The following is a 9,336-nucleotide window of genomic DNA, read 5'->3' as shown; positions in this document are numbered from 1 at the left end:
TACCTACAGCAGTGGTTCTCAGCCCTGACTCCCCAACAGAATCCCCTGGGAAACTTAAGAAAAATACCAGTGCCTGGGCTCCACCCCAGACCGATGGAATCAGAAACTCTTAAAGGAGGGGCCAGGCACTAGGAATGCTTTTTCAGCCTCCCCTGGCGATTCAAATACCCTGCCAGAGATGAGAACCAGTGACTTCTATTATTTTTTAATTTTTATTTATTTATTTTTTTTACAAAGATCAGTCAGGGAGAGTGGAGGACAGGGATGATTTAGGGGAGAGAAGTGAAGATTTGAGCTTCAGTAGAGGTGAAGGGAGTGGAAAAGATGAGGGTAGAGACTAAAACAGGAGAATGAAACCAGGGTCGGAGGAGCAGGGTTTAGTTGGAGGAACCTCCTGCAGAGCCAAGAAATGCTCACACTTGGGCCCTGCTCCCCAGGGATCCTGATTTAACTGGTCAGGGTGGCTGAGCCCTGGAGGTGTGGGAGGGTATCAACTGACCCAAGTGATTCTGAAGCACAGGCCAAGCTGAGAGCCAGAGCTCTAGGCCATGTGACCGCCTTTGGCCTGGCAGCGCCTCGGAGCAGGTGTCCAAGGTATCCAGGTGACCTCCACCCAGTGGTGAAGCCAGCCGTGTTTCTCACCACCTGGCCCCTGGAGTGAGGTCTTGAGCAACCTCAATTTCCCTCTAATCTAAACTCTAACCCTGGCACGCCCCGCCTGCCTCCTGGGGACACGTCTGAGTGGAGCTTCTCGGCAGGATGTGGCGTGAACAGCTGTGTGGCTCTTGTTCTGGGCATCCAGCGGGGCTGTCTACCTGTCTCACCAAATGTTGGGTTTACCCAGTTTAGCGTTTTCTTATGCAGCTGGGTTTTTTGTTTTGTTTTGGTTTGGTTTTGCTCAGAAAGAAAAGAGCTATTTTTATCGAGATAAATGTAATACATGATTTAAAAAAACAAAAACATTTTCCAGAATATGAAGTAGAAAATGAAAATCACTCTTAACCCCAACACACAGAGCATTAAGATACACCGTTAAGAAAGAGCAAAGTGGCAAACCAGCCCCTGCTGGCCAAAGCTGGCAACACTCTCACAACCGGGCCTTGGTCTTGGGGACAAAGAATGTCACCTACCATTCTCTTCTTGAGCATGTCCAGCTCCACAGAACACCCACAGTAGCCCAGGCCACTGCCACTGTGAAGATCAAGAAAAAAACCACTCTGTACTCGTGTCTGCACGAGACAGAAACAAAAGCATCATCCAAACCACAAAAATAACCAAACACCCCCCTATTCTGGCTTATAGGTTCTGTTGTTTTTGTTTCTGTAATATTCATTTATTTAGCTGCGCCGGGTCTCAGTCGCGGCACTCAGGATCTTCGGTCTTCATTGCGGCTTGTGGGCTCCTTGGTTGTGGCATGTGGGATCTAGCTCCCTGACCAGGGATCATGATTCTTGCATTGGGAGTGTGTAGTCAGCCACTGGAGCACTGCGGAAGTCCCTGCTGTTTTTGTTTTGTTATTACCAATTATAACCTCATTCCATTCATCTTGATGCGAATTATTAAGACATCGAGTCATAAAATTACCCCCACTTCCCAGCAGCATCCAGTCCAGAGCAAAGCCCCGCTTACCTGAACCATCCCCCAAGGCAATGACCACAAGCTGAAACCTGATACTAATTCCTTTCTAGCAGCTTCTTCTTGAGATGCCCCTCACTGCCCATAAACCCCATTACACATGTGTTCCTGGCGTCCTTTGGCTGATGAGCCCTGACATCATAGACGTTGGGATATATCCCTCCAGACATTTTTTTCTTTGACTATAGATATATTTTTATTTAAAAAATGAAAGACTATAATTCTATTTTATGATCTGCTTTTTGTCAAATTAACAACCTCTTAAGAAAATTATTTTCAACAGCTGCATCTCCTGCTGTATGGATGCTACAGACATGCTAATACCACTTCCTGTGTGATTCCATATCTCTCTGGCCACCTGATGTGACGAGCTGACTCATTAGAAAAGACACTGATGCTGGGAAGGATTGGGGGCAGGAGGAGAACGGGATGACAGAGGATGAGACGGTTGGATGGCATCATTGACTCAATGGAAATGGGTTTGGGTGGACTCCAGGAGTTGGTGATGGACAGGGAGGCCCAGTGTGCTGCGGTTCATGGGGTCACAGAGTCGGACACAACTGAGCAACTGAACTGAACTAAGCCCTGTGAGAGTAGGCTCATGTGCTTTTTTTCTTTTTTAAGTATATTTGCACCCATCCATTAGCGATATTGGTCTTTGGTTTTCTTCTTTGCACAGTCTTTATCATCTCTATCGATCTGTATCACATTTACCTAAAAAACGGAATTTGAGATTTGTTTTCTTCCTTTGCAGTGTGCGTTTGTACATTCTCAGTCACGTCCAACTCTTTGTGACCCCATGGACTGTAGCCCGCCAGGCTCATCTGTCCATGGCATTTTCCAGGCAAGAATACTGGAATGGGTTGCCATTCTCTTCTCCAGGGGATCTTCCTGACCCAGACATTGAACCCAGGGATTGAACCCAGGTCTTCTGCATTGCAGGCAGATTCTTTATCATCTGAGCTACAGGGGGTTCCCAAGTTGTCTGGTGCAACCAAAAAAAAAAAAAAGGTTCTAAAGAGTTCTGCTAACTTCAGGACTGACAAGTTCATGAAGGGTGACTAAGGGTAGGGAAAGACAGCAATTTAGAGAGAAATCTCTTAATCTCCTTGGGCAGGCGTTTCTCTAGACCCCCTTCTGCTTTTGGACCCTTGCTTCAGTCTGGTTAGGTATTTGTCATACTCCCAGGCACTCCTCACTGTCTGTCACCACCTCTCCCACCACCTTGGTCCCTGACTGACTCCCTTGCCTCCACTCAACAGGGACTAAGTTGCAGAGGGACCCATGGATAGTATTAAGTGAATAGTGGCCATGCTTTTGGTGATTAAATTCTGCACTGAGCAGTAGGGAGCTTCCATTTTCTTGACCTGGGGCTGCGTGTCCAATATGGTAGCCCCCAGCCACATGTGGCGTTTACAGTTTACATTAACTAAAATAAAACTCAGCTCCTCGGTTGCACAAGCCACATTCAAAGTACTCAAGGGTCACATGTGACTCATGGCTATGCTATTGGATGGTCCCATAAGTGCCAAAGAATTAATGCTTTTGAACTTTGGTGCTGGAGAAGACTCTTGAGAGTCCCTTGGACTGAAAGGAGATCAAACCAGTCCATCTTAAAGGAAGCCAACCCTGAATACTCACTGGAAGGACTGTTGCTGAGGCAGAAGCTCCAATACTTTGACCACCTGAGGCGAAGAGCTGAGTCATTGGAAAAGCCCCTGATGCTGGGAAAGATCAAGAGCAAAAGGAGAAGGAGGAAGCAGAGGATGAGATGATTAGATAGCATCACTGACTCAATGGACATGAATTTGAGCAAACCCTGGGAGACAGTGGAGGACAGAGGAGCCTGGTGTACTACAGTCCATGAGGTTACAAAGAGTTGGACTTGACCAAGTGACTGAACAACAATAATTACAGCATAACATTTCCATCTTTGCAGAAAGTTCCACTGGACAGGGCTATCTAGATGTTTCTCACTAACACCAACAAGGCCATAGGGTAATTTTGTATGTTTTAGTAAGAGGCACCCCTTCCTTAAGACACCTGACTGACCACTGCAGGGAAAAACCAAGCAGATACTCAGATCTACAAGCATGTGGTATATAACATCCATGGTTGTGCGGTGCACAACCTGCTCCAGCACATGCGGCAGTCGACGAAAGTCCTTCATCGACCCTTTGAGTTTCATTTCTCTCTGCCTTCACCACTTCAAACCATGGCCCCTTATCTTTTCCTTTCCCTTTGGGGTACAGATAGGCTGTGGTTTGCAGTTGGTCCTTGTTATTAATTTCCTGTAACTGTTGAAACAAATTACCACAAACTGGGTGGCTTTAAACAACAGAAATGAATTTTTCTCACAGTTCTGGGAGCAAAAAACAATCCAAGGTCAAGTTGTCCTCAGGGCTGCATTTTCTCCAAAGCTTCCCTTCCAGCCTCTGGTGGCTCCAAGCTTGCTTTGGCTGCAGAACTTCAGACTCTGCCTCTGTCTTCACTTGGCCTTCTCCTCTGTGTTTGCGAATTCGCCTCTTCTACTTTTTACAAGGACATTTGTCCTTGGGTTTAGGACACAGACAAATAATCCAGGATGACCTCATCTCAGGATTCTTAATGATATCTGCAAAGACTCTTTAAAAACAAGGTCACATTCACAGGTTTTGGGGGCTAGAACATGGACATATTTCTTGGGGAGCCACCCACCAACCCACTAGAGTCCTACTGTATGAGTGTCTTAATTGTAACCTCTGAAACAGGAGGGAAGGGGGCAGGATATAACCTTTAAGAGAATGACATAGTCATTGTGGATACAACATAAACTGATTAGAATCTACTAGACCCAGAATGGTGGAAGGTTTGACTTCCAGTAGACCTCGAGCCTCATTATACACTTACTGTAATATATCCATATGCTGAACAATACACCCACTGCTGCTGTGACTGTTAGACCGACCACAGAAGACCAAAAAGTGGGCCGTGGCCCAGTTCCTAGAAATCCCCACCCCTTCTCCAAAATGGTTGGACAATCCTCTCACTCATTAGCCTAAGAATTTACCCAGCCCATAAAAACTAACCACTTGTTTTGGGGCCTCTTGCCACCTGAGATGGCCCACACTCTGTCTGTGGAGTGTGTACCTCTCTCAATAAATCTATTGACACTTCTTACTTATCACTTTGACTCTCAATGAATTCTTTCTACACCGAGACACAAAGAACCTGATCTTCATTAAGTCCTGAGACCAGGTGTGTGATTTCAATGAAAAGACAGTGGGTTCAAGTCCCAGCTCATGGGTTCAAATCTCAATCAGAGTTTGGGCTGGGTTGGAATTCCATCGGAGTTCCACAGTTTCATCCCAGGTGAGACCAGGTGTGTGGCTTCACCTCCATCTGGATACACTCAGAAGTCCTCTGACTGATGCGTTTTTCTCTGAACTATTTGAACCCAAACCAAAGTTCCCTCACCACCAGGAGACACGCCCCTTGCTCTAGGCAGCTGTACTCCTTTCAGTACAGCAGAGGGTGACTTGCTCCTTCCCACCTCAGAACCATCTGCAGGGGTCCCCACACCTTCTCAGAGGCACATGTTCATCTCCATGGGAGAGTCTCCAGCCTTCCAAGGCCCTTACACCATCCGTAAGGACAGCTTTGCCCAGCCAGCCCGCCAAGGCTTTGGAGGACAGTGCATCGATAAAGACTGGACTGGAGACGTGGAAGGAAAGGGCAGAGGAGACAGAAAAATAATCATAATAGTAATAATAAGACAGCTGCTAATATTTCCATGGCACCTACCATATACCAGGTACTATTTTAAGTCTTTTACAGCTGCCAACATTGCAATCTCAACAACTCCAGGCTATAGTTGCTCTCATCCCCACGTTAGAGGCAAGGGATCAGAGGCAGAGAGGGATTGAGGATCACCCCCAAGTCTGAGAGGGTTCAGAGCCAGGATGGGAACCCAGGCAGTATGGTTCCAACAGCCACACTTCAGTCAAGAAAAGACATTGCGTAGGCTGGATGTTTCTGGAGTCTCAGAGGAGTTGCAAGCTGTGACAGAAGAAAGGGGCTTCTGAGAAATGCTACTGAGTCAACCCTCAGCAGAGGAGGTGCAAGTAGAGCTTGGAAGTCCTTTCTAACGACGTCTGGTTAACAAACATCTGTGAGCAGACTTGGAGCCAAGAGCCACTGGGCTGGTATTACCACGTCCAGCCTCCATCTCCTCCCATGTTTCCCCATCCAGCCAACACATATGCGTGAGTCAATAGAGGAAGCTCATGACTGGAAGAAACAGAGCCTTCCCTCTCACCTCCCAGCCCCCACGCTCTCCCCACCATACTCAGACGTTTCTTGTCATCCTACTGCTGTGAGGTGCTGAGGGGGTGGAATGGTGGCCCAAGGGGGCTGGAGTGCTAGAGACACTCTGAGAAATGCCCAAGATAATGAAGGCTTGAGCCCTCTATGGGAGACATCCAAGAAAGGCTAAGGGGGCAGGGACAAGTCACAGTGTCACCTGGGGGGGTAGGCGTGGGGCATCATGGCGGCCTATATCCTCCAGTTTAACCAAACTCAACCAACCACACAGGCTGAGTTTGAAAGGCTGGTTTGCAGTCTGTCAGGAATTACCAAGTGAGCCATCCGAGAGCAGGGACCAGGGACAATCCCCAAAGTACTGCCGAGACCACCACAGTCTTGCCCAAGAGGTCACTTGGCTCTGTGAGAGGAGGGTTGAGAGCCCAGGAGATGGGGTTCCTGGTGTGGACACAGAGAAGTTCAGCTGTTTCCTTTCAGCATGATTTTCTTGTCGAAATTTCAGTCATGAGCCAAGTCTTGGGGGTAGCAGAGGAGGCAGGAACCTAACACAGTAGAAAAACAGAGTTGACAGTAGATATTTCCTCCTGAACTAGATCGGAACTCTCCCGGGCCGCAAAGAGGCACAGAATGGACCCAGGTTTAACACTCAGAGAGGTCTGGCTGGGAATCCTGAGGCTGGCATTTCTGTGTGACCTGAGAGAGATTCCATGACCTCTCTGGGCCTCAGTTTCATCTTCTGTAAAAATGGGACTAAAAGCACCTCACAGGAGATACTTAGCAAAGCCAGGCTCTCTCATAAGCTGTCCATTCCTTCCTTTCTCAGCACCCCAGGGAGTGCTCCCATCCAACATTTCAAGCTTAAACTTCCCAAGGCAGGCCTGCCCCTCTTCCTCCCACCCTCTCCCCTCCTTGCTCGCTGGGAAAGGACACAAACACCGCTCCCACACAGCTCTGGGAGGAAGGCCCCTGAGCAGGGCTAGCAGAGCAGGGGGCCTGAGGGGCTGGAGGGTCTTTGGCTGGCCCAGAGGCCTCAGGCAGGCAGGCTCCATTCACCTTCAGAGGAGAGATCGCAGGACCCTCACTCAGGGGTTTCCCAGAATCCTGGGGAGCAGACCCCTCCCCAGGGTACCTGTGGGCAGCACACACAACTAGTCGCCCAGTGAAGGCCTACAGATTGGCATGGCAGCCTTGCAGGAAAGGCCCACGGGCATTCGATGACCTCAGCCCCAGAGAACGTGGGGGCAAGTCAGCGTCGGGCCTGAAGGAGAGGTCAGTGCAGGCTGGCCCGTCTGCCGGGTCAGCTGCGGTGTGGCTCAGTGTTACTCTACTCCAGGGGGTCAGGGCGACCTCTCAGGCCCACGGGAGGTGGCCTGCGGTGTGGTCGGGGGCCCTGGCGCACTTGGAGATGTGTTGGCAGCTGCCCAGAGAAGCCTGAACTGTTTCCAGGTTGTTTTCCAGGCTTCCTTCTGCAGCTGCTGGGCCCTGCCTATTCCCTCCAGGGAGCCAGAGCTCCGAGAAGAGGCCCAGGGCCTTTTCCCAGGGCCCTGGGAGGCAGGCCTGGAGCCAGAGGCCTGGTCTCCCTGGAGTCCCCGACACCAGGCACCAGGCAAACAAGCCAGGCTCTTTTCCAGAAGTCACTTCTCCGCCTTCGCCTACTGGAGTGGATGGGAGGCCCATCCAAGGTGGCCAGATTGAGCAACTGAAAATACATGATGGCCAGCTCAATTTAAATCTCAGTTCATCAATGAATATTTTTTTTTCATATAGGTCTGTCCCATGCAATATTTGGACCATGCTCTCATACTAACAAAATGCTCGTTGTGTTATCTAGAATTTACATGCAACAGGCCTCCTTGTGTTTCATCTGGCAACCCAGCCCCACCTCATTCTTCAAATTCTACGAATATCCCCCTTCTCTGCTTCTTATCTGGGAGGAGATATTTGAACCTTAGGGCACCCTGGTTATTTTTCATGTTATTGTGGATTTAACCTGGTCTTAAAACTCTGGAATATCACTGATGTTTGTAAACATTTTTGAAGCTGATCTATTTTATTAACTGGCTCAGACAGTAGAGAGTCTGCCTGCAATGCAGGAGACCCAGATCCCTGGGAGAAGGGAATGGCAACCCACTCCAGTATTCTTGCCTGGAGAATTCCATGAATAGAGGTACAGTCCAGGGGGTTACAAAGAGCTGGACATGACTAAATGATTTCATCTCACAGTCACCTACTGTAATAAAAACCTCCAAAAAGTTTTAAAAATCAAAAACTTCCAATGGATAATTTCTTTACCTGCACATTTCTTTCTTACTTGTGTTACTCTTGTATGTTTTGGAAATGCCCTGCTAGTATATAGGAAAGCATCCTATTCTTACCTTATTATCGGTGCTAAAGGAAAATACTCTTTACCTTTCTCTTCTGTTGCTTTTAAGAAAAGCCCACCTTCCACCATGTACCCTGTTTCCCTTTGAAAAGGGAGGCTGCTAGGTTGGTCCCATCTCTCTCAAAAGGGGAGCTCACAGGTGAATGACAGACACCCCTTGTGTGTGGACACTGTTGAAATTACTCTCTGGACTTGGAATGTCCTAAGGGCCAGGGTCAGAGAAGATCTCCAGTGAGGCATGCTTGGGGCTTTGCAAATGTGTCTCATTCACTTTTGTCTCCTGTTCCTTTCCCCACAACCCACAACCCCGCCCCTACCCACAGTATTTCAAGTAGCAACATTGCAACATCCAATGGCACAGGGGTAGACACAGGCACAGAGGTTCCAGGTCTCTGCCTCTGGGCATCACGGCAGGGACCTGAGTGTGTGTTAGTCGCTCAGTCGTGTCCAACTCTTTGCAACCCCACGGACTGTATCCTGCCAGGCTCCTCTGTCCCTGGGATTCTCTAAGCAGGAATACTGGAGTGGGTTGCCATTCCCTTTTCCAGAGGATCTTCCTGACCCAAGGATCAAACCAGGGTCTCCCACACTGCAGGCAGATTCTTTACCATCTGAGCCACCAGAGAAGCCCGGCAGGGACCTGATAAAGTATTAGCCACTCAGTCGTGTCCGACTCTTTGTAACACAATGGATTGTAGCCTGCCAGGCTCCTCTGTCCATGGGATTTTCCAGGCAAGAATACTGGAGGGGGTTGCCATTCCCTTCTCCAGGGGCTCTTTCTGACCCAGGGATTGAACCTAGGTCTCCTGCACTGCAGGCAGATTTTTTTACTGTCTGAGCCACCAGGGAAGCCCCTAATGCAATACAGAGGCTCTTAACACTGAGGGTCTGCCCTGGCCCCTCCAAGACCCATCTGTTCCTCTGGGTCCCTGGGGAAGAACCTTTGGGAACATCCAGTCCTCTCCAGGCAGCACCCTGGCAAGGGCCCAGCCTGGGGCCTCTTTGCCTCACAGGGG

The 9,336-nt window shown here is 49.0% G+C and overlaps 1 long non-coding RNA gene across 2 annotated transcripts in view; it reads right to left on the bottom strand.

The window, feature by feature from the left end:
• Positions 1-6,156: 6,156 nt before the first annotated feature.
• Positions 6,157-9,336, bottom strand: part of LOC105005480 — a 14,360-nt gene continuing 11,180 nt past the window's right edge. For both annotated transcript variants that reach the window (XR_827325.1, XR_827324.1), the window contains exon 3: positions 6,157-6,479. This is a non-coding gene — a long non-coding RNA (uncharacterized LOC105005480). The remainder of the gene's footprint in view (positions 6,480-9,336) is intronic.

The sequence above is a fragment of the Bison bison genome, unplaced genomic scaffold, assembly GCF_000754665.1.
Source record: "Bison bison bison isolate TAMUID 2011002044 unplaced genomic scaffold, Bison_UMD1.0 scf7180017864491, whole genome shotgun sequence".
Lineage (NCBI taxonomy): Eukaryota > Metazoa > Chordata > Mammalia > Artiodactyla > Bovidae > Bison > Bison bison.
This window is presented reverse-complemented; position numbering and strand designations above follow the sequence as displayed.